We start from the raw sequence: 20,542 nt of genomic DNA, 5'->3' as shown, positions 1-20,542 counted from the left end.
ACCCACTTTCGTCTCAAAATTTCATCCCTCATCAAGTAGCATCACCAGTGCGCGGGACTTGCGACTCTCTGCTCAAGTGGCGATAAGACCCAAAGTTGAGATCTCGCTGCAGCTTCTGATTTAGGAAGAAGAGAAGGATGCCGGGATTAAGCGTCGTGTCTTTTAAAAGTTCCATATCAACAAATGGATTGCAGCGCCTCTTGCGACTGACTATTCTCCTTCGCGTCCCTCCTCCAGACACTTCCAGCCCATGCAGTGAGACTTATGATGATTTCCATGGATCTGATTGGCTGGCTGTGACCTTGGAAAATTTGTCATTTGTCCTCTCACTGTCCTCCTTTTAAGTATTTACTCTTGTTTGGGTGTAGGTGTTGTGAGAGTGCATTTCGTTGTCCCCCCCACACACTAACTTTTACCTTAATTCTATACTTGTGTTTATGTGTGTGTGTGTGTGTGTGTGTGTGTGTGTGTGTGTGTGTGTGTGTGTGTGTGTGTGTGTGTGTGTGTGTGTGTGTGTGTGTGTGTGTGTGTGTGTGTGTGTGTGTATACTTGCATTATAAATTTCCTGTATGATCATCTCTTTCATTATGAGCCCTTCTTCTTGTGTGTACGTATGTTCGTGTGTGTGAGGGTGTAGCGGTGTCGATGCATGGGCGGGTGTTTGTGTTGCTTTGGAATTGTTTTTGCCGCCCGTGTGTTGCTGCGTCGCCCCGTTTGTGTTGGTGCGTTTTAATCATGGCGAGTTATTGTTTTCAGTCCGCCCGTCTCTCTCTGGTGTGAAAGCCCCTTGAGGAGGAGAAATATGGATATCTTTTAACGAAAGCCTCGATTTTAAGAACTCCTGGAAATGAGAGATGACTTTTCTTCTTCTTCTTCCTCTTCTTCTTTTTGTTCTTGTACTGTTTCTTCTTCTTCTTCTTCTTCTTCATCATCTTTTCCTCCTTCTTGAACTACTTTTTTCATTCTTCTTCTTTCTCTTCTTCTTCTTCTTTTTCTCCTTCTTGAACTACTTTTTTCACTTCTTCTTCTTCTTCTTCTTCTTCTTCTTCTTCTTCTATACTGTTTCTGTTTTTTTTCTTCTTCTCCCTCCAATGTAGTGTTTCTTCTTATTGTAGTGTTTATTTTCTTTTCTGCCTCCTTTACTATCCTTCCGTTTCCTTTCCTCCTCCTCCTCCTCCTCCTCTTTCTCTTTTTCCTTCTCCTCCTCATTCTCCTCCTTTCATTCCCTCTCTCTACCTTTCATTTACCCGCTCATTTCTCTCCAGTTACCTCTTTTCCTTCACCTAATATTCGTCATCTACTTCTCATCGGCAATTCTTCCTGTAAAGTTCTAATATTCTCTCTTACATCTATTTTTTTTCTCTGAGTATAATTTGCCTCGACTTCCTTTACGCTCGTCTTACATTTTATTTTGACATTTTCGCGACAATTCCCTTTGATCTTTACGTCATTTCAAACTCACTACTTGGAGCAAAGTTTCTACATTATTTTACTCTTATTATACATCGCGGCAAGTTCTCCTCGCTCTGCTATGGCTGGTATCAACTCTTATTTCTCCTTTACTCCTGCATCGCCCTCTTTCTCCTCTTCTCTTTCTTCTCCCCTCCTTCTCCTCCTACTTAGCATTATCACCATTATTCTTCCCCTCTAAAACTTTCCACCATAGTTGTTTCTCTAACTAAGATGAAGGTGTGTGTGTGTGTGTGTGTGTGTGTGTGTGTGTGTGTGTGTGTGTGTGTGTGTGTGTGTGTGTGTGTGTGTGTGTGTGTGTGTGTGTCGCTTATTTCACCTGCCTCGCTCCCTCAACCTCTATCACTTTATTTTATCTTATCTCACTCTTTTCCTCCCTCTTGGACACAACTTTCCCTCCCTCATTCTGTTTCCTCTCACCACTAACCTCTCCCTCTCTCTCTCTCTTTCCTCCTAAACCTCCTTTTACCTGCATCCTACAATCACGTAAAATCATCATAATTCCCCTGTTTCCTCTAACCCCTCCAATGGATATTACCTGTCAACTTTCTACCTGGATTTCCCATTACTTTGATATCTCACCCAACTTGATACATATACTTCAAAGAATATTTTTTTTTCTTAATTCTTCTTCATTTTGTCTAACTGCCAATTTGCTGACAAAACACCTGGATTTCCCATTACTTTTGATACCCTACCTAGCCTGATCAATACATGTACTTCAAAGGAAAGCATTTTTTTTCTTGATTTCTATACACTTCGTCTAACTACCATTTTGCTGACAATATATTACTTCTTTCCCTGATTTGTACGTATTTCTTCTAACCATGAATATTCTTTTCTATATATAAACGCTGATCAGAACATAAAGACTGTGAGATACGAGTATTTTTAAAAGGATTAATAAATATTTCACAATGTTTGCATTTGTAGTTAGTGGACAAAGAAAATGAAGAGCTAGGAGAAAACACACTCATTCCCCTCACACACACACACACACACACACACACACACACACACACACACACACACACACACACACACAGAGCAATGATGAACAAGATGACCTCCTATAGTTCCTTTCATTGGGTAGTGTTTGTGTTGTCAATAGTTACATTATCAAACCAACCATTTTTGTACCGGTGTCATTATCAGGTATAGGTTCACCCCTCCCCGCCTTTCCCGTAACCTAACTCCCCACCCCTCCAAGGCCCTCGTGACCCCTTCAAAAAAATACTTGACTCTGCTTCCTCATCGCCAGTTTTATATTCCATTAATTAAATTAGGTGAGAGAGAGATACAATGCAGCCTTTGTAAGGGACCAACAATACAGTCAGCCCCACTGTTTCCCGAAGTTTTACACACTCTCTCTCTCTCTCTCTCTCTCTCTCTCTCTCTCTCTCTCTCTCTCTCACAAAAGAGAGAGAGGGAGAGATGAGAGCTGTGCAATGGTTGGTTGTCATGCCATTGCAGTGTGTGTGTGTGTGTGTGTGTGTGTGTGTGTGTGTTGCTTCTCCCTAGTAGTATTCTCACTTACGCTCTATAAAACAACACAGTCAAGACTCAAATAAGCATCACAACACGCGCCACCACCAAACACAAGTACCAAAAGTAAGAAGCGCAGGAATCTCAATAAAAAGCGATTCCTTAGACATAAAAAGCAGACTCGGGAGCAAAATCACGAGCAGAAGCTACAGAAGAGACGCAAAAATTCCTCTTGGATATAAAAGTAAGGATAAAGAATAATGAAAACACTCCGGAATCACTTAATGAGGAGCTGAGGTTGCGGAGTAAGGAAGAAAGAATGAAGTGAGGGGAGATGATTACATGAAATCCGAAGAGGGGAAAAATAATCGTTATTGCCAAATAAATGGCGAGGGGACAAGACAAGAATATCTATTTAATGAGATAATTAAGAGGGGAAGTGAGTAGAGAAAGAGAGACAGAGAAAGAGAGGAGGAGGAGGGAGGAGGAGATGAAGGAGAGGAGAAAGATGCAGACTCCTGAGAACAAAGTTACAATAGGGAAAATGAGGAGCTATTTGGCCTTCTGACTTTGTTCATTGAGTCAGTAAGATTAGGAGGAGGAGGAGGAGGAGCAGGAGGGAGGAGGAGCAGGAGGGAGGAGGAACAGGAGGGGATGAAGGCAAGGACAAGGAAAAGGAGTTCGACAAGAGGAGAAGGCGGAGGAAATGAGGAGGAGGAGGAGGAGGAGGAGGAGGAGGAGGAGGAGGAGGAGGAGGAGGAGGAGGAGGAGGAGGAGGTAAGGCGGACCAAGGGAACAGAGGTGACGCGAAAATTACTGACGCAGGAGGAGGAAGCAGAAGATTTAATCCATTAAAGCAATTTTGAGGAGGAGGATTGTGGGTAAAACTTGAGGGATCGGGAGAAAGAAAGTTATAAATTCTGTTCTGAAATTATTATAAATCAGTCTGAACGTCGAGTGCAAGGAAGAGGCTCTGGGTAACACTGCATTATTCCACACCGCTGTAGTCATTTCCGTAGCCATTTCTGTGTTGAAGAGTACCGGTCAGAACTTGAAAGGAGTAAGAGAGAGAGGGAGAGAGGGAGAGCAAGGAGTATTCGAACCTTTAGCTTTCAAGGATCGTTCGCAATACGGAAAGATAATCAATCATAAGTGCAAGTTTCTAGTATTCCTTTCCCGTCCATCGAGGCTGCTGCGGGTGCTGTTGCCTCACACTCGACCACCGCCACCGATCAACACCGCACATGAATACCTGATGCGATACATTAGCCCAGATCGAACTCACTACCCCCAGCCACCACCACCGCCGCCGCCGCCACGAGGAGGGGCTGAGTGGGGCCAAACATGCGGTTAGTAAGACCCCCTGTGATGCTGTGGCGCGATGCAATTTAGTGGCGCGTGACGGGGTGAGGGAGTGGTCAGAGTGCAGTGTTCAGTGGGAAGAGAAGTAACGGGTGAGGGGAGGGGTGACGGCAAAGTGTGACGCATTGTAGTGGGAAGGAAGGTAAAGTATAGAGGAGAGGTGATGGTGGTGAGAGAAATGGGACGAAGTGAGTGATGGCGTGGGGAGGTAGGGGGGTAGTGGATGGAGGGAGGGGTTTGCAGTCTCCTTTAATACTGCAGATTGTCGCCATTCCGAAACATTACACTAATGTACCCTCATGAGTCCCTTCCAAGCAGCGAGAAAGCCACGAGAGTAAGTAGCGCACTTCTTCGATTTCACTAAATTTCCCTCCGATTTGCCGAAAGCTGTCACGAGGGCCACTGCCACCACGAACGGAAGGTGACTCACTCCATGAACAAAAACAGGAGCCGCTGGCTGGGAGTGCCTCGCTGTGCCTCGCTGTGCCTTGCTGTGCCTGGCAGTGCCTCTGGCTGTACTGGGCCGTCATTAAGGCAATGGGTCTGAGTATAATTCAGTAATTCTGCTGCGAGTGATAATGAGAACGACACCGATTAATTTTCTCAACTCTCTCGTCCCATTTCATCTCGAACATTATTTGATGACCATTACGATTGCGACTCCTCTCTAAGGCGATGATGATAACCACAAGAAAAATACGTGGAAACACTCACTAATTCATGTAAGCTAAGAACCAAGACCACTTCAACTTATTTGCTTTACTACCAGGAAAGCCAGAAAAGCCAAATATTAGAAACACTCAAGGTGCAGAGCCTCTTAAGAGCAGTGGCGGGGTGGCAGCGAGGTGTTGGCATACTGGGAAGCACCAATAACCACAATCACCGGAGTTAAGTGATGACGCAATAAGATAAATGAAGTTAAAACGTTTTGGATTCCACGGGGCATCATAATTCAAGAAGCGTGGCAAGAGTGGAGGTACTAACACGCCCTGCACTACCACCACTCCCATCCTACCACATGAATATCTATCCACTCGCATTCTCATCGATTTCAGAGTGGCCGCGTCCTTTTGAAGAAGTTTTAGTGGCTGAGACAGTGAGTGAGTGGGTAAGGCGAGAGAGAGGCGGCTATATTTCGGCCAGTCTGCCTGTCTGTTCCTTTGTGCAAGTTATGGAGATGGAAAGCAAGATAGTGAAAGCCGATGATGAGGCTCTGGAGGCTTCCGGCGTTACACTAAGGCTGTTATGGGCGGGAAATGCGGCGACTTGGCAAGCTCGAGGAGGTAATATTTATGGAGGAGTGTGACGCGTAGAAAAGTTTGGCTCTAAGACGAACTACAAGTGGTGTTCTTGTTGCTGCTGCTGCTACGACCGTTTGTGATGTGTTATGGTGTGTGTGTGTGTGTGTGTGTGTGTGTAGAAAAGAACCAAGTATTTTATACTGACCACATGCACTTACAAGGACATGAAAATACACACTCACACACTCACACACACACACACACACACACACACACACACACACACACACACACACACACACACACACACACACACACACACACACACACACACACACACACATGCACGCACGCACGCACTCAGTATGCCAATAGGTGCATTATAATAATCAGTATTTGCAAATTGAATTTAGCAAATTGTGACAGCCGTCCTGCCATTAAAGACAAGTGAACGTTTCCCGTAATTAGATTGTATCCGCGCAACTCGTCACTAATTACCGATTCGACAAATGACTATTACATAAAATTGATTAAAATGTATAAAGTACAGCTCATCACCCAGCAGTTATCAAATATAAATAATTTAATCGGTAGTTACTTCTGTTAAATTTTCATTATGAGTGGTGGTGGTGGTGGTGGTGGTGGTGGTGGTGGCGGCGGCGGCAAAGGCAACATTACTCTTTAAGCAAGTAACGAGGATTGATATGTGAAAGCGACACAAAATAGAAATAACTGGACGGCGGATTATTTTCACCAGATATTTAAGAGAGTTGATCATAAATATCACACACACACACACACACACACACACACACACACACACACACACACACACACACACACACACACACACACACAGTATAACACATCACTCAGAACCTAAATAATTCACAGTCACGAATACCCAAACTGAACCTTATCGCCAGTTATCAGCCAATATACAAGACGCCCAAGTACCGCAAAAAAAACCGCCCAATTACCGCAAGAAACGTGAGGCGAAGTGCACAGCGAAGTGGTGACGTCACTCCTCCACTTCCCATCATGCCCCTGGGAGTTCCGTTTTCTGTGTTAAAAGCCTTTGTGGATACGGAGGGGGTACCACTCAGGAGGAATTTTCCACGGCAATATGACACCCTCCCAAATTCTTTCGTTTAAAAGCCCCGTCTGACCAGAAACTCCCCTACCGGCTGGTCTTGTGGATGGCACGCCTCCCCTCGCCTCCCCTCGCCTCCCGCGCCTCCGTCAGTAGCGCCACAAGTCTTCGGTGTAGTGAGTTACAGCGTAGTTAAGTGCTGTATCTACTGCTTGCTTTGTCATGATGCGTGATTAACACAAGGCACACACACACACACACACACACACACACACACACACACACACACATACACACGAGAGGAGAGAATGCTAGTGAGAGTGAAAGGAATGGAAGAGTCAGTGGAGGGCCATGGGAGGAGGGAAGGAGGGAAGGAGGGAGGCAGAAGTCAGTGTAGCGGGGTTGAGGCGTGATTGCTTAACACGAAAAAGGCATTTCTCCTCCGACGTCAATTATTATATCAAATCCGAGGAGACGCGAAAGAGTGGCCCAAAAACACGGCACTGTTTTTCCGCCGCTAATGAATAGATGTGCTTGCGAGATGCGGTAATGTGGAGCCGCCGCCCGCCACCACTCGCCCGCCGCCCGCACCGCGCCCGCACCCACGAGGGGAAAAATCCTTTGGGAGACTGGGAAAGATGGGAGGATGGTGTCATTTGCTCGTCAGCTTCACTGTCCCACAGGAAGACTAGGAGGAGGAAGCTGAAGAGTGGGAACGGGAGGAGGAGGAGGAGGAGGAGGAGGAGGAGGAGGAGGAGGAGGAGGAGGAGAGGAGGAGGAGGAGAGGAGGAGTGAGAGTAAAGTGCTTTGGTTCTTGATTTGTCTTTGCGTATCGTTCGTTTTCTATTTTGTTTCTGTCGTTGGTTATTATTTACGACCGTTACTTGTTGCTTATCAGTGGCAAGGACGACGTTTTCATATTTCTGCTGCTTCCTTCCCTCTTTTCTTTCCACTTTCTTTCCTTAGTTTAACTTAAAACCCTTGCTACTAAATTTGATGGATGACCACTTACTGGGTCCTCCCCTGACCATTATTCCCTTTATCCTCCTCTTCCTCCTCCTATTATATCTTCTACTCGTTCCGACTCCCATCTCTTTTCCTATGTATTCTCCTCTTCATATTCTGGAAAAAAGAATCTGTATAAAATTTACTCAAGTGAAAATGTTTTGAAGGATATTACACGTATTAACACAGGCAGCTCTCTATAGCCCCTCTTTGATGGTGGTATTTCTTGCTTGATTACTGCCCTTTTATCATTAGTCGCGGCAACCTTTACTTCCTGTCACGTCGATGGGTTATGATACTGAGAAGAGTGACGATGGAAGGTTGTGACGGAAAGGCTCCAGAGTGAGTAGCTGGTCAGCAATACAAAAATATCATTATAAAGCACGATGAAAGAATACGTTTCCTGCCCCCGCCCTTTAGAGAGACGTAAATGATTCTGGTATAATTTTAAGGTCATGTCTATGCCATCTTAAGATACATCGAGTAAGAATAAGGAGACAATCATGTTTAACCATTCAATACCAAGACGCGATTCCATTTTAGTCTGCTTACTATTTGGTGATTTTACACAGCTTCAGAAATTTACGTGGGAGATTAAAGTAGTGGAGACTCTGGCCATTAAGCTTCTGGTACCCTTCCTAATGTAAATAAAATCGTCTAATCATACACAAAACTCATTGTGAAAATGCATCCCAGTACTGAAGGGCTTAGCATGCACGCTGGCTGAGAGAAACTGTTATTTTCTCCTTAATAGAAAAGGAGAATTCATACACATGACATTTCTAAAAACCCAAAATTTACATGAGTACTGGCTCAGTTAACTATTCTTTCCTTTTACAGATAGAAAACGGAAAAGAACGTAATTAATATGCTAATAAAAAAAAAGACAATTTATCTCTCCACATACAAGAAGCTCGAAACAACAGAAACAGCAGCAGCACGAGTCTCCTACGAAGCAGCAGCAGCAGCAGTATCAGGAACAGCGGGATAGTTTGATGAGTTAGATTGGCCGCAGTTTTGACGCGGGGATTGGAAACACGAGAAGGCTATTAGACAGCTTGCTGCGTGTGGCCGCCAGGGTCTGTCCCTAATGAAATATATCATTGCTGATGCATCACCTCTGCACTGGCGGGAGACGCGAGGGAAGGGAAGTGAGGAAGGGGCGGAGGGAGGCAAGACTAATAAAGCTTCAGATGTCCGGGATGGAGAGGAAAGTCTGGGAAGGATGAGAAAAGGAAGTACGTGTGTGTGTGTGTGTGTGTGTGTGTGTGTGTGTGTGTGTGTGTGTGTGTGTGTGTGTGTGTGTGTGTGTGTGCGTTGGAGACAGCATGCGGGTGATAGGAAAGAGATCCTGTTTATTTGAGATACGGGAGAGAGAGAGAGAGAGAGAGAGAGAGAGAGAGAGAGAGAGAGAGAGAGAGAGAGAGAGAGAGAGAGAGAGAGAGAGAGAGAGAGAGAGAGAGAGAGAGAGAGAGAGAGAGAGAGAGAGAGAGAGAAACAGACGCACAAACGGTCTCACACACAAAAAGAACCCAAACACACACACACACACACACACACACACACACACACACACACACACACACACACACAGCTCATCCCGCCTCCCTGGAGCTTCACAACGAGTTGGGACGAAGAGGAGGAGGAGGAGGAGGAGGAGGTGGAGGCGCGGCGTGTAGGCAGGTGGCGGTGCTCTCTTCCATTACCAACTCTTTGCTCATTCAAACTCCAGTGTGGGCGGCCCGTGTGAGTTACGCTCCGCTAGTCCTACCCAGGCCCAGGTGAGGCGAAAGGTAATTTGCAAAGACCTAATTACGCTCCGTGACCCCAAAACATCTACTCCTTCCTACTCCTGTCACGGCTTTTTTTTCGCATTTCCACTACTTCAAAATCTTTAGCGGTCTGTTGTGATTCTTCCTGGAAACGTTGATAATTATGTCCTTGGGGATCAAACTTAACTGACCTCCAATTCTCCACGACTCTGAACTGTACTCGTTACTGTGCGGGAGTCAGTCAGCTGTTAAAAAGAAAAAAATATACGTATCTCTTTCTATTAAGCTAAAATGTGCAACTCAACAATCAATCACACGATGTAGAAATAATCACTGACTTACGACCGTGTGTGTGCGTGTGTGTGTGTGTGTGTGTGTGTTTCACTGTTTCACTGTTTGATCTGCTGCAGTCTCTGACGAGACAGCCAGACGTTACCCTACGGAACGAGCTCAGAGCTCATTATTTCCGATCTTCGGATAGGCCTGAGACCAGGCACACACTACACACCGGGACAACAAGGTCACAACTCCTAGATTTACATCTCGTACCTACTCACTGCTAGGTGAACAGGGGCTACACGTCAAAGGAGACACACCCAAATATCTCCACCCGGCCGGGGAATCGAACCCCGGTCCTCTGGCTTGTGAAGCCAGAGCTCTAACCACTGAGCTACCGGGCGTGTGTGTGTGTGTGTGTGTGTGTGTGTGTTTAGCATGTCCGCGCTTGCTACAAGATGGAAACGCGAGACATACATTAAGGTGGCAAGTCTGGCTGAGAAAGATTAGAGAATGGACGGAGTAGGAAGTGGCTTTAAGTTTTAAATGCAGAAGGCTGAGAGCGGAGGGCGGAGAGGAGGAGGAGGAGGAGGAGGAGGAGGAGGAGGAGGAGGAGGAGGAGGAGGAGGAGGAGGAGGAGGAGGAGGAGGAGGAGGAGGAAGAGGAGGTGGAGGAGGAGGGCACAAGAGGACAGAAGGCAAGAACTTCAAGAAACAGATATCAAACTGAATTAATTACAGAGCAAGGCGTACACGAGCCCACCACAAATTGAAGGTATGCGTGTATAAAGAAAAAAGAGGCGGCGAAGAATGGGTCTCGTCATCCGTGTAACAGGCAGAGGATGAGGACAAGGGACTGGGAGGGAAAATGTGTCCGTCGCGTTGTAGTTTTTGCTTCTTTCTCGGAAGACCACCAGGACGTACATTATACCAGGGAGGGTGTTGGGTCACTTCTGGGAACGTTCTTCGCCCCGTGACCCTTGTACACGCCTCTCCTACCTGAGCCTCGACGAATATTCATTAACCTCTCTTGGTACGAGGTCGAGGGAGGTTTTCTCCTAAAGGCGACTCCCAGAGGCTCCCTCCCTCACTCGTCTTGGGTTTAATTTGGGAGTCCTCGAAGTGATGACCTTGACGGCGAGATAAGAATGAGACAAGAACTTCATCATCTACGAGGCCAGTGCAAGAGCTGAGTTAATAACGCTGACTAAATGACAAAATACGTAGATAATTGACCTTGAAAGTGAAACGATCTAAGAAATATAATCACGTTATTGAAAAACGAAAAATGCAACCTGAAGTAAAGAAAGTGCGGTCGTGAGGTCAAAATGAAGTGAAAGAGAAAATTAAGACCATCAAAATATGAACGAAACTTTAGGATAAATTCACAACCCTGAAAACAGAAATACAGCTTTAAAAACAAGACAGACAAAAGAATGATCCTGAAATATTGTTCTTAAGAGTGAATGACCTTGTGGGGGGATGGCAAAAGTGCCTTACTGACAGTAAGACGTTTCTGAAGTCTTGTCTGGGTCCTTTTTTTATGAATTATGTGGTGCCCGAAGTCTGCAGACACTCGAAGTGAATATATAAACTTGATATTATCTTACGTTGCTTTCAGCCTAACAGAGAATGAGTATACAAAGACACACAAATGATGACAAGTAATATGTTTGAAGTTTATACATTAGCATACCACTACACTGACTACTGATACAAGGAAACAGAAAAACCAGCAGAAAAGGAAACAGGTAAAAGGAAACTGGGGGCCGCCGTGGTACAGTGGAACCAAGCGTGCTTTGGGGTCCGAGGGATCTCCAAGCGTATGGGTTCGAATCCTGTCCACGGTCCGAGTGTAGGTTGGGCTTCCTCACTCGAGGCAATGGTTTCCTAGCGGGAGGGCTTTGAGATAGGAAATACCCCAAAAAGTATCCCCTTTAGCTCGTAAATTCTCGTGAAAAGCCAACATGGTATAAATAAGAAAAATGTAAAAGGAAACAGGTAAAAGGAAACAGTAAAACCAGCAGAAAGTTTCTCCCCATCAATCCATTCTTTCAGCCGAGCAGGGAGACAATCTATAATGAATAAACAATACTACATAGCTAAGCATTTACAAATTAACCTTTACAGTGGATTATCGCCTCATTGCCTCCTATCCAGTAGAATTACACTATCTCTTCAATTACTCTAAATACTTTTAATTATCATTCAAAAATTACATATAAAAACATTCAAATCTCACCCTTTAGAATTATATAGACAGATCCGTCGCTTCAGTATATCCTCTCAATTAAGATGAGATGATTCCTTCTAAATAACTAACGCTCTTTCTAATTACCAAGAAAAAGCTACATCAGAAATTAATCATCTCGACATTTACACGAACTGCTGCCTCCCTATCACATCTTACATGAGATTAGATGATTTTTCTTATTTGTTCTTAATGACTAAAACTACATTTAATCGTCCTAAAAAACTACAAATCAAACTTCTCGTATTTCAACCTCTATAGACGCAACTGCCACCTCACTCCCTTCCCTTGCCGCCCTCACAAAGCCACCCTCGTCTGCTTCCAATAAATACATGATAAGCCAAGTTCCTGAAGGTGTATGACAGTCGGGGAAAACTTCTGACTCTGCGACGCCGGTGAGCCTGTCCATCCATTACCTGCGGGGAGAGCCACACCTGTGAAATATTAAGGGAACAAATGTTTCTGAAGTAGTCCGCTGCACTGTCAATACCCGGCGCCAAGTGAGACTAGGTTACGTGGATCCCTTGCTTGTGTAGTCTTTTCTGCTGACACGTTTCTTACACCTTCCTTTCAACCGCCAAGAAAGTGAGGGAAATGTAGATAAAGAACTGCGTCTGTGTATACGAAAAGAAAATCGGAGAAATTAAAAACTGGGAGCAACTGGAAGTATCGCTTCTTTAGATAGAAAAAAAGAAAGAAAAAAAAGTATTGGGTGCTTCTAATGGTCAAGGAATGTGTGAGAAATGTAGATGATTAAGTGCGTCTGTGTATGTGAAAAGAAAATTGGAGAAATGAAAAAAACTAGGAGTAATTGGGAGTATTGCTTCTGTGGATACGAAAAGGAAACAGAATAAAATAAAGTATTGGGTTCTTCTAGTCGTCAGGAATGTGAGGGAAAAGTAGATGAAGAACTGAGTCTGTGTATGTGAAAAGAAAATTGCAGGAATTAAAGTACTAGGACTAATTGAGAGTATTATTAATGCAGATATGAAAGGAAAGATATTAAAGTATTGGATGCTTCTAACCGTCAAGGAATGTGAGGAAATGTAGATGAAGAACTGCGTCTGTGTATACGTAAAGAAAATTGGAGAAATAAAAGAACTGGGAGTAATTGGGAATATTGTTTCTGTAGATACGAAAACGAAAATGAATAAAATAAAGTATTGGGTGCTCCTAATTGTCAAGGAATGTGAGGGAAATGTAGATATTTAAGTACGTCTGTATATACAAAAAGAAAATTAGAGAAATGAAACTAATGGGAGTAATTGAGAGTATTGCTTCTGTAGATACGAGAAAGAGATTGGCACTGGGTATACTGAGAGTAACTGAGACCACTACTTTCTACCTCCATTATCATCAAACTCAAGACTTAATGACTTCACTACCCAATGAATAACATCTTAGGAACACAATTATTGATTTCCCGCAGCTTAACAATTGGCAAGATCTAGACACCTCTCAATGTGACCACGTACATTATCTCAACAAATTCTACTCATTCTCAAAAGCTTAACCCCTCCAGTACCATCACACGTTTTCAAACTTATTCAGCTTACCATTTGACGATTTTATGCAGCTTCAGAAACTCATGTGGGGATTAAAATGGTGAGGACTCTGGTCATTAATCTTCTGGCCTCCATAGATCTTTCCTAATATATATAAAATCAACAAATCATACCTAAAATTTATGGTAAAAATGCGTCCCACTACTGAAGAGGTTAAGGACTATAAAACCACCTCCAGAAAGGCTGCCTCCGAACAAGCACCGAGCCCCACAGCGTTAGGGCGTCAGACTAACGTAGAAATTAACATGTAACAACCAATCTAAAATTCTCCTTTTGATTCGCCGCTCAAACAAGGACTCGTGTGGCCGCTCGTGTCGGCACAAAATTCAGTAGAGACGCAAAACTCGATTACAAATTCAGCAAAACCGTACCTGCCTATACTGCCCCCAGCCAGACAGCCACCCACCCACCCAGCCAGCCACCAACCCTCATCCAGCGCCATCAAAAGCCGCGGCTCCTGTTCTGGCAATTATAACAGCAAGAGCTTTATGCACAATATATTCTCAAAAAGTCCAGGATACGAAAAAAGAAAAATACGAAAAGCTAAAAGAAATAAAAAAAAAAGAGAGCAAAAGAAGGAAAAAAAAAAACTTCAGAAATATGAAACTTTGCGTCGGCTCTAACTAGTGTTTTAATGCCAAAACTTTAAATGTAACTCTCTCTCCATTTAACATATTAATGGCAACACGTCAGGGCTCTGTGGACGCCGCTGGCCCATTATTACCTCTCGTATATCAGCCAAAGACTCATTGCAATTCGCGCTTAAATGACCGAATTCTAAAGTGCCTTGGTGGCGGTAAATATGCGGGAGAGAGAGAGAGAGAGAGAGAGAGAGAGAGAGAGAGAGAGAGAGAGAGAGAGAGAGAGAGAGAGAGAGAGAGAGAGAGAAGGAGCGAGGAGGAGGAAGAGAAAGGAGAGAGACGAAGCAAACAAGCAAGAAAGAAAGAAGGAATGAAAGCAATTAGAAAAATTAAATAAGCGAAAGAAAGAGAATGAATAAATGAATGAAAGAAAAACAAAAGCAACAGTAAGCAAGAAAGGAAGGAAGGAAGGAAAGAAGAAAAAAATATAAGAAAGAATGGGAAGCACATGAGAGAGAGAGAGAGAGAGAGAGAGAGAGAGAGAGAGAGAGAGAGAGAGAGAGAGAGAGAGAGAGAGAATAACATAGGGCGAATAGCGGTGGGAGGGGTTGACAAGCCGGGGAGACAGAAATAGGAGAGGAGGTGGAAGGGAAGACGAAAAGGGAAGGTGGAATAAAGAATAAAGAGGAGAGGAAAAGAAACAAGACTGGAGGATTTTCATTATATATTTGAATTGCATTATACAAAGTTGAGAAGGGGAGAGACGAGCAAGAGTTCCCTCCAAAGCAAAAAATACAGAATAAAAAATAAAAACCAATGCAAAAATAATGAAAAAAAAGATAATTTAATAAAAAATAGACGGCCTGATGGAACTAATTTCAGAATCTAGCAAAAAATACACTTTTCATTAACTTCAACTGTAAAAGAATAGAGAGAAAAAAAAATAACAATGATCATGAACAAGAGAAGACAAAACAAGCAGCCTGTAACATTTCCTATCATTTAATTAATTTACCTGAGGAACCGTGACAGTCTTAAGTAACAAATCACACACATAAATTACCCACCTGCAGGCGATCAAGATAGCTTCGAATAATAACCCTAATTACGGGAATTCAAGGGGTTCCAGTGCAGAGGGAAGGACTTAGTAATAAACAAATGAAATGCCATCGGCGGACACAGACTGTTTAATCATCGCTGGCCAAGAATTCAATTAACCTACAGGTATTGATCTGCGGAAGGTCGGACGCTGCTCATTTGTTTTGGATTAGTCACTGAATTTTAATGGCTGGAGAAAATTACTACAGACCAGTTTCGGTATATTAATGCGAATGCGATAAATATACTGGCCAAGAGCTCGCTGTGGGAGGAGTTAATTTAAACTAAAAAAAGATGATAAATAGCGGAAAAAAAGAGGATTCCGAAAAATGTTACAAAATGTTGAATTTGTGATAAGGAAACAAGACGCAAAAAACACGAAGAAAAAAGGGAATTTTCGCATTCGTGGGAGGGAAAATTGAAGACGACTCGATTCCGTTCTAGGAGAGAATAAAATGAGGGAGAGAAACTTGATTATGATCCTCGTGTTCTTGATTTCTGTTCGGACTCGTTAATATTTCATCCACCAATTATGAGTTGCACGTCTTGGCTTGTTCCTTACGAGAGGTGATTGCAGGTGCGCTAACAAATGGCTCTTGATATTGAACTTATACTGCGGCGTATTAAATTTATACTATGTTTGTCTATTATTTATCAACAGCTTTGGAGCCTCACTAAAGTAAGAGTTACAATTATGGCCACAAATGCGAGTAAAAAACAAAATGTATAAAAAGGAAGTTGTAATACAGGCTTGGATCGACACACACACACACACACACACACACACACACACACACACACACACACACACACACACACACACACACACACACAGAAGAGCACCCAGAAAGCAGCTTTAACGATCACGTAAACATATGGAGCCAGCGGCCAGACGAGGCCCTCGACCTATATATAACCGGCAGACTAATGCAGAAACAGGTGAGCAGCAGGAGCAGCAGCAACAGTAGGAAGAAGAGGAGGAGGAGGAGGAGGAGGAGGAGGAGGAAGAACCAGCTGGCCGCCAAAGCTTCACCTGCTGACTTCCAAACTCAAGACAGCTACATACACACACACATACATACACACTCACACACACACACACACACACACACACACACACACACACACACACACACACACACACACACACACACACACACACACACACACACATGCATATACACATGCCTCCATACGCTTATACGTACACACATGCGTGGTCAGATATATAAGCAAGCACATACACACACACACACACACACACACACACACACACACACACACACACACACACACACACACACACTACGTTTTGCTCTCTCTCTCTCTCTCTCTCTCTCTCTCTCTCTCTCTCTCTCTCTCTCTCTCTCTCTCTCTCTCTCTCTCTCTCTCTCTCTCTCTCTCTCTCTCTCTCTCTCTCTCTCTCTCTCTCTCTCTCTCTCTCTCTCTCTCTCCAAATACTGCTGAAACAGATTAGATCAGCACCTGCCACGCCGTGAAATATACTTCTAAGACTGTGATACCACGTACATATTAAGATGAGACACGTCCATATATTTGTGAAATTTATATTACTATTTTCAGAGAGAGAGAGAGAGAGAGAGAGAGAGAGAGAGAGAGAGAGAGAGAGAGAGAAGAGCATGTTTAAGACTCATGTGTGTACTGTGTGTGTGTGTGTGTGTGTGTGTGTGTGTGTGTGTGTGTGTGTGTGTGTGTGTGTGTGTGTGTGTGTGTGTGTGTGTGTGTGTGTGTGTGTGTGTGTGTGTGTGTGTGTGTGTGTGTGTGTGTGTGTGTGTGTGTGTGTGTGTGTGTGTGTGTGTGTGTGTGTGTGTGTGTGTGTGTGTGTGTGTGTGTGTGTGTGTGTGTGTGACCGCTGAGGAATGTCATTTATTTGCTCTGATCTTCACTGCGTCTCTTCATTGCCTTTATTGAGCCTAATTATATATGGTGATTGCACCCATACATACACCACCCTCAGGACCACTGCCCCGGTCCCCTCCATGTCCTATTGAAGACCCACCAGTGATATGGCACCAGCTGAGGACACCATTGCTCCATTACACCATTGCACCATTTCTCACCATAGAACCCGAGTCACTATAGAGCCTCAAGGGTAAAGTATCTTATAAAGGCTTTTGTCACTGCACACATGACTTGGGTTAAGGGTTCTAAGGATTTCTAAAGATTTCTAAGAGTTTTTAAGGGGGATGAATTGCCCCTTTGCCACTTTTCTTTCAGTAAGTGTTGGCTGTTTTTCTTTTCTTTTTTTCTTTTGGTACTTAGGTATTTTCTAATGAACGTAACAAGGTGAAGGTTGGCGGGAATCCACACCAGCAGCGGCAGGTATCACAGACTTATCTCAAGCCTTTCAAATTAGGTTAATTGGTGAGGGGAGCTGGTAAGCCTAACCCGCTGTGACGACTGCCAAGACTGTGGCTTACTTTTCGCAATACTAGTGACAAGCTGGTCGTGTAGTCATATCTCTCTCTCTCTCTCTCTCTCTCTCTCTCTCTCTCTCTCTCTCTCTCTCTCAAGGAGAAGCAATCAGTTAGTCCTATTTTTTCTACCCCCGGAGTAACTCACACCTTGAAAATAATGGACTAGGTTTACTCAAGTGTGAAATGTCACTTACTCAGCCGGCCAGCAAAAAGAAGTATTATTTGATTAGTTATAAGACTACACGGGGGAGCATAAAATCTTTCTTCTCTTTCTTCCTCTCATCCTTTTAATACACTTTCAAGGTTAAATGCCAGCAATTTAACTTTTTCCCCTTTGTGTCTGCGCAAGATTTAAGAGTCTTTTTGTGCCCTAACTAAGTCTGGTCTGCCACTACTAATATTTTCCTTCAGTTAAGTTACACCTCTTGGAAAAATATAGTCAAGGGTGAGTGATCTTTAAAATTTTACACACACTCAGGAGTTCGCAGTATCGCAGTAGCCTTCGTGAGATTTGCGGGAGAGTCTTGGTGTGAAGTGAGAGGTTTTAGTGATCGTGGATAGTAAGAAGCGTGAAAGATTTTGTTCAGAGAGAGAGAGAGAGAGAGAGAGAGAGAGAGAGAGAGAGAGAGAGAGAGAGAGAGAGAGAGAGAGAGAGAGAGAGAGAGAGAGAGAGAGAGAGAGAGAGAGAGAGAGAGAGAGAGAGAGAGAGAGAGAGAGTTTTCTAGGTAATGATAAAAGCATAATGAGGTAAATCGCAATGCAGTAATATATTCTCCCCGCACCTTAATTGTCCCGCACCGCCCACTCCCTCACCTTATCCACATTTCAGTCTGGTGCGCGGTCTGTAACTCAGCCTTTATTCACACTCGCTGTCTGGAGGTTTTGTTCACCGCTCAGAAAATGGAGACCGAACATATACTTTTTATATATACGAGGTGCGAGAGATACACTTGTCTTTCTTGCCACGGAAGGTCATTTTGAGGACGTTATTCCCCTCCCACTCACTACCTTGCTACCTTTCTGCCACTCCCCCCGCAGCGTTAGTGTCGGCCCGCGGCGGAGACACACGCCAGAAACAATATCACAGATGCCTGAATACTTGACTAAATCTTGACTTATCTCGTCGGGATTAAGGCCTTCAGCAGGCTTAGTGTGAGCTGAGGCCAGGCCAGAAAGTCCCCATGCAGTGATGCCTCGGTGGCGTTTCGCTCACCCGTGCGTCGCCGCCTTCACCACCTTCCTTCCCTCACGACACGTCACCCTCACCTGATTCATCTCTATACAATTAACAGAAATAACCAGTCGTTGATTTTCTGGGGCGGACAGAGCACAAGTTGTTGCAATTACTTGATTAACGTCGGTGTTCCTTACGGCAGGTCCCGCTGGCCTTCGTCTGTTCCGCCTGGCTTGGGACGCCCCGGAGTCTGCCAGGGAGGGGCTCACACGAGCTTTTAATTTCTTAGTGCCAGGCGGGCAGAGTGTGATCTCCATATAGCCCCCTCACTTTTTCACTAGGAAGGGAAGCCTTTAGCTGGAACGAATTTCGATCCTAAGAAATTCTACTAAACTTTCGAAACAAGTGACCAATCAGCGAGCGAACCCTTTGTGCCTGGTTGATGTAATTTGATCCTCTGTGTATACACGTTGATTGCATTAAGCTAAGTGGCAAGCTCACAGTTAATTCACCAGGACCCTCAATGTTTCGCTCGCTCCCACAGAGACTCGTTCACAAAAGGCCGCAAAACCCCTGAGCTGGGAATCCGGAGCGAGTGAAAGGTTGTGAAGGTTAGTCATTCTCCAAATCGTTTAACCATTTCTTGATCAACTCCCGGCCATTGTGTATTGAACTACTCGATACCGCTGCATAGTTGTATGATGAAACTGCGCGTTGGATATCTGATTTCTCTAATTGAATTCCTTTATTTCTCTCCCCCGTTTGTGTCTCGTTGATTGGCCCAGTGTAATTAAAACTTGCTGCGCGCCAGAATTGAAACCCGAATAAATTTGAAAACACCGAATATGATATAACATAACCCGCCAAGTCACCAAGAGCGCACCAGAGGAAAGAAGAAAGTCGTTGGAATGCAGAAAACCTGAAGTAATTAAAGAGGGAAGGAAAATCAAGCTTGAAAACAGTATAGAAACTCCTCCATCATGATTAACTTGGCTTTACCTCGGCCTCTCCCTGTATCGTATTTTATTTTTTTTCCTTTACATCCATTCCAGGGGCGAAAAAATCCACTTCCTCAATGAGAGACGAAATTAAGTGACAGAGAATCACTCTTTACTGATCAAACAAACACACGTGTGAAGATCAGAGTTAAAGGCAAGACCCTACTCCCCTACTACCCTTCTCGTCCTCCTCTACCCTCCCCCTATCACGACCTGCCTTCTCTACCTCTCCCTCACTCCCTCTCCCTTGCTACTCTCCCCTAACCCCATCATCATTACCTTGCCACTCCTATCTCCCTTTCTCCTTCCCTCTCCCTTACCATCATCATCCTGCCCATCCTCTCTTGCTATTTTTCCTCCCCTCCCTTACCCTGCTTTCTGCCTTCCCTCCATATCTATCCCTCTTCCTCCATCCTCTGATCTTTTCTCTCCTGTTTCGTATTTTTCACTCCCTCTCACCCTGCTTCTCCCCAGCACTCTCCAAGACTCTCCCCCTTCACTACCATTCCTTCCTTCCTCCACCCTCTCATCTTCCTTCATCTTCATTCCCCTGCAAAACCCTCCACGTTTCCCCCTCGCAACATCACCAGTGTGTTTCCTCTCGCTGGAGTGAAGAAGCCAAGGTCAGACATAAGCTATATTGACCGATTTTCAGCAGCAGAAGACCACCTTGAAAGTTAATACTCAGAGGAATTCAGATTACGTTGTTTCTTTCACACGTTTAAGATAAGGTT

The sequence above is a fragment of the Portunus trituberculatus genome, chromosome 29 (assembly GCF_017591435.1).
Source record: "Portunus trituberculatus isolate SZX2019 chromosome 29, ASM1759143v1, whole genome shotgun sequence".
Lineage (NCBI taxonomy): Eukaryota > Metazoa > Arthropoda > Malacostraca > Decapoda > Portunidae > Portunus > Portunus trituberculatus.
The sequence above is the reverse complement of the archived record's forward strand: the minus strand, read 5'-3'. Positions refer to the sequence as shown.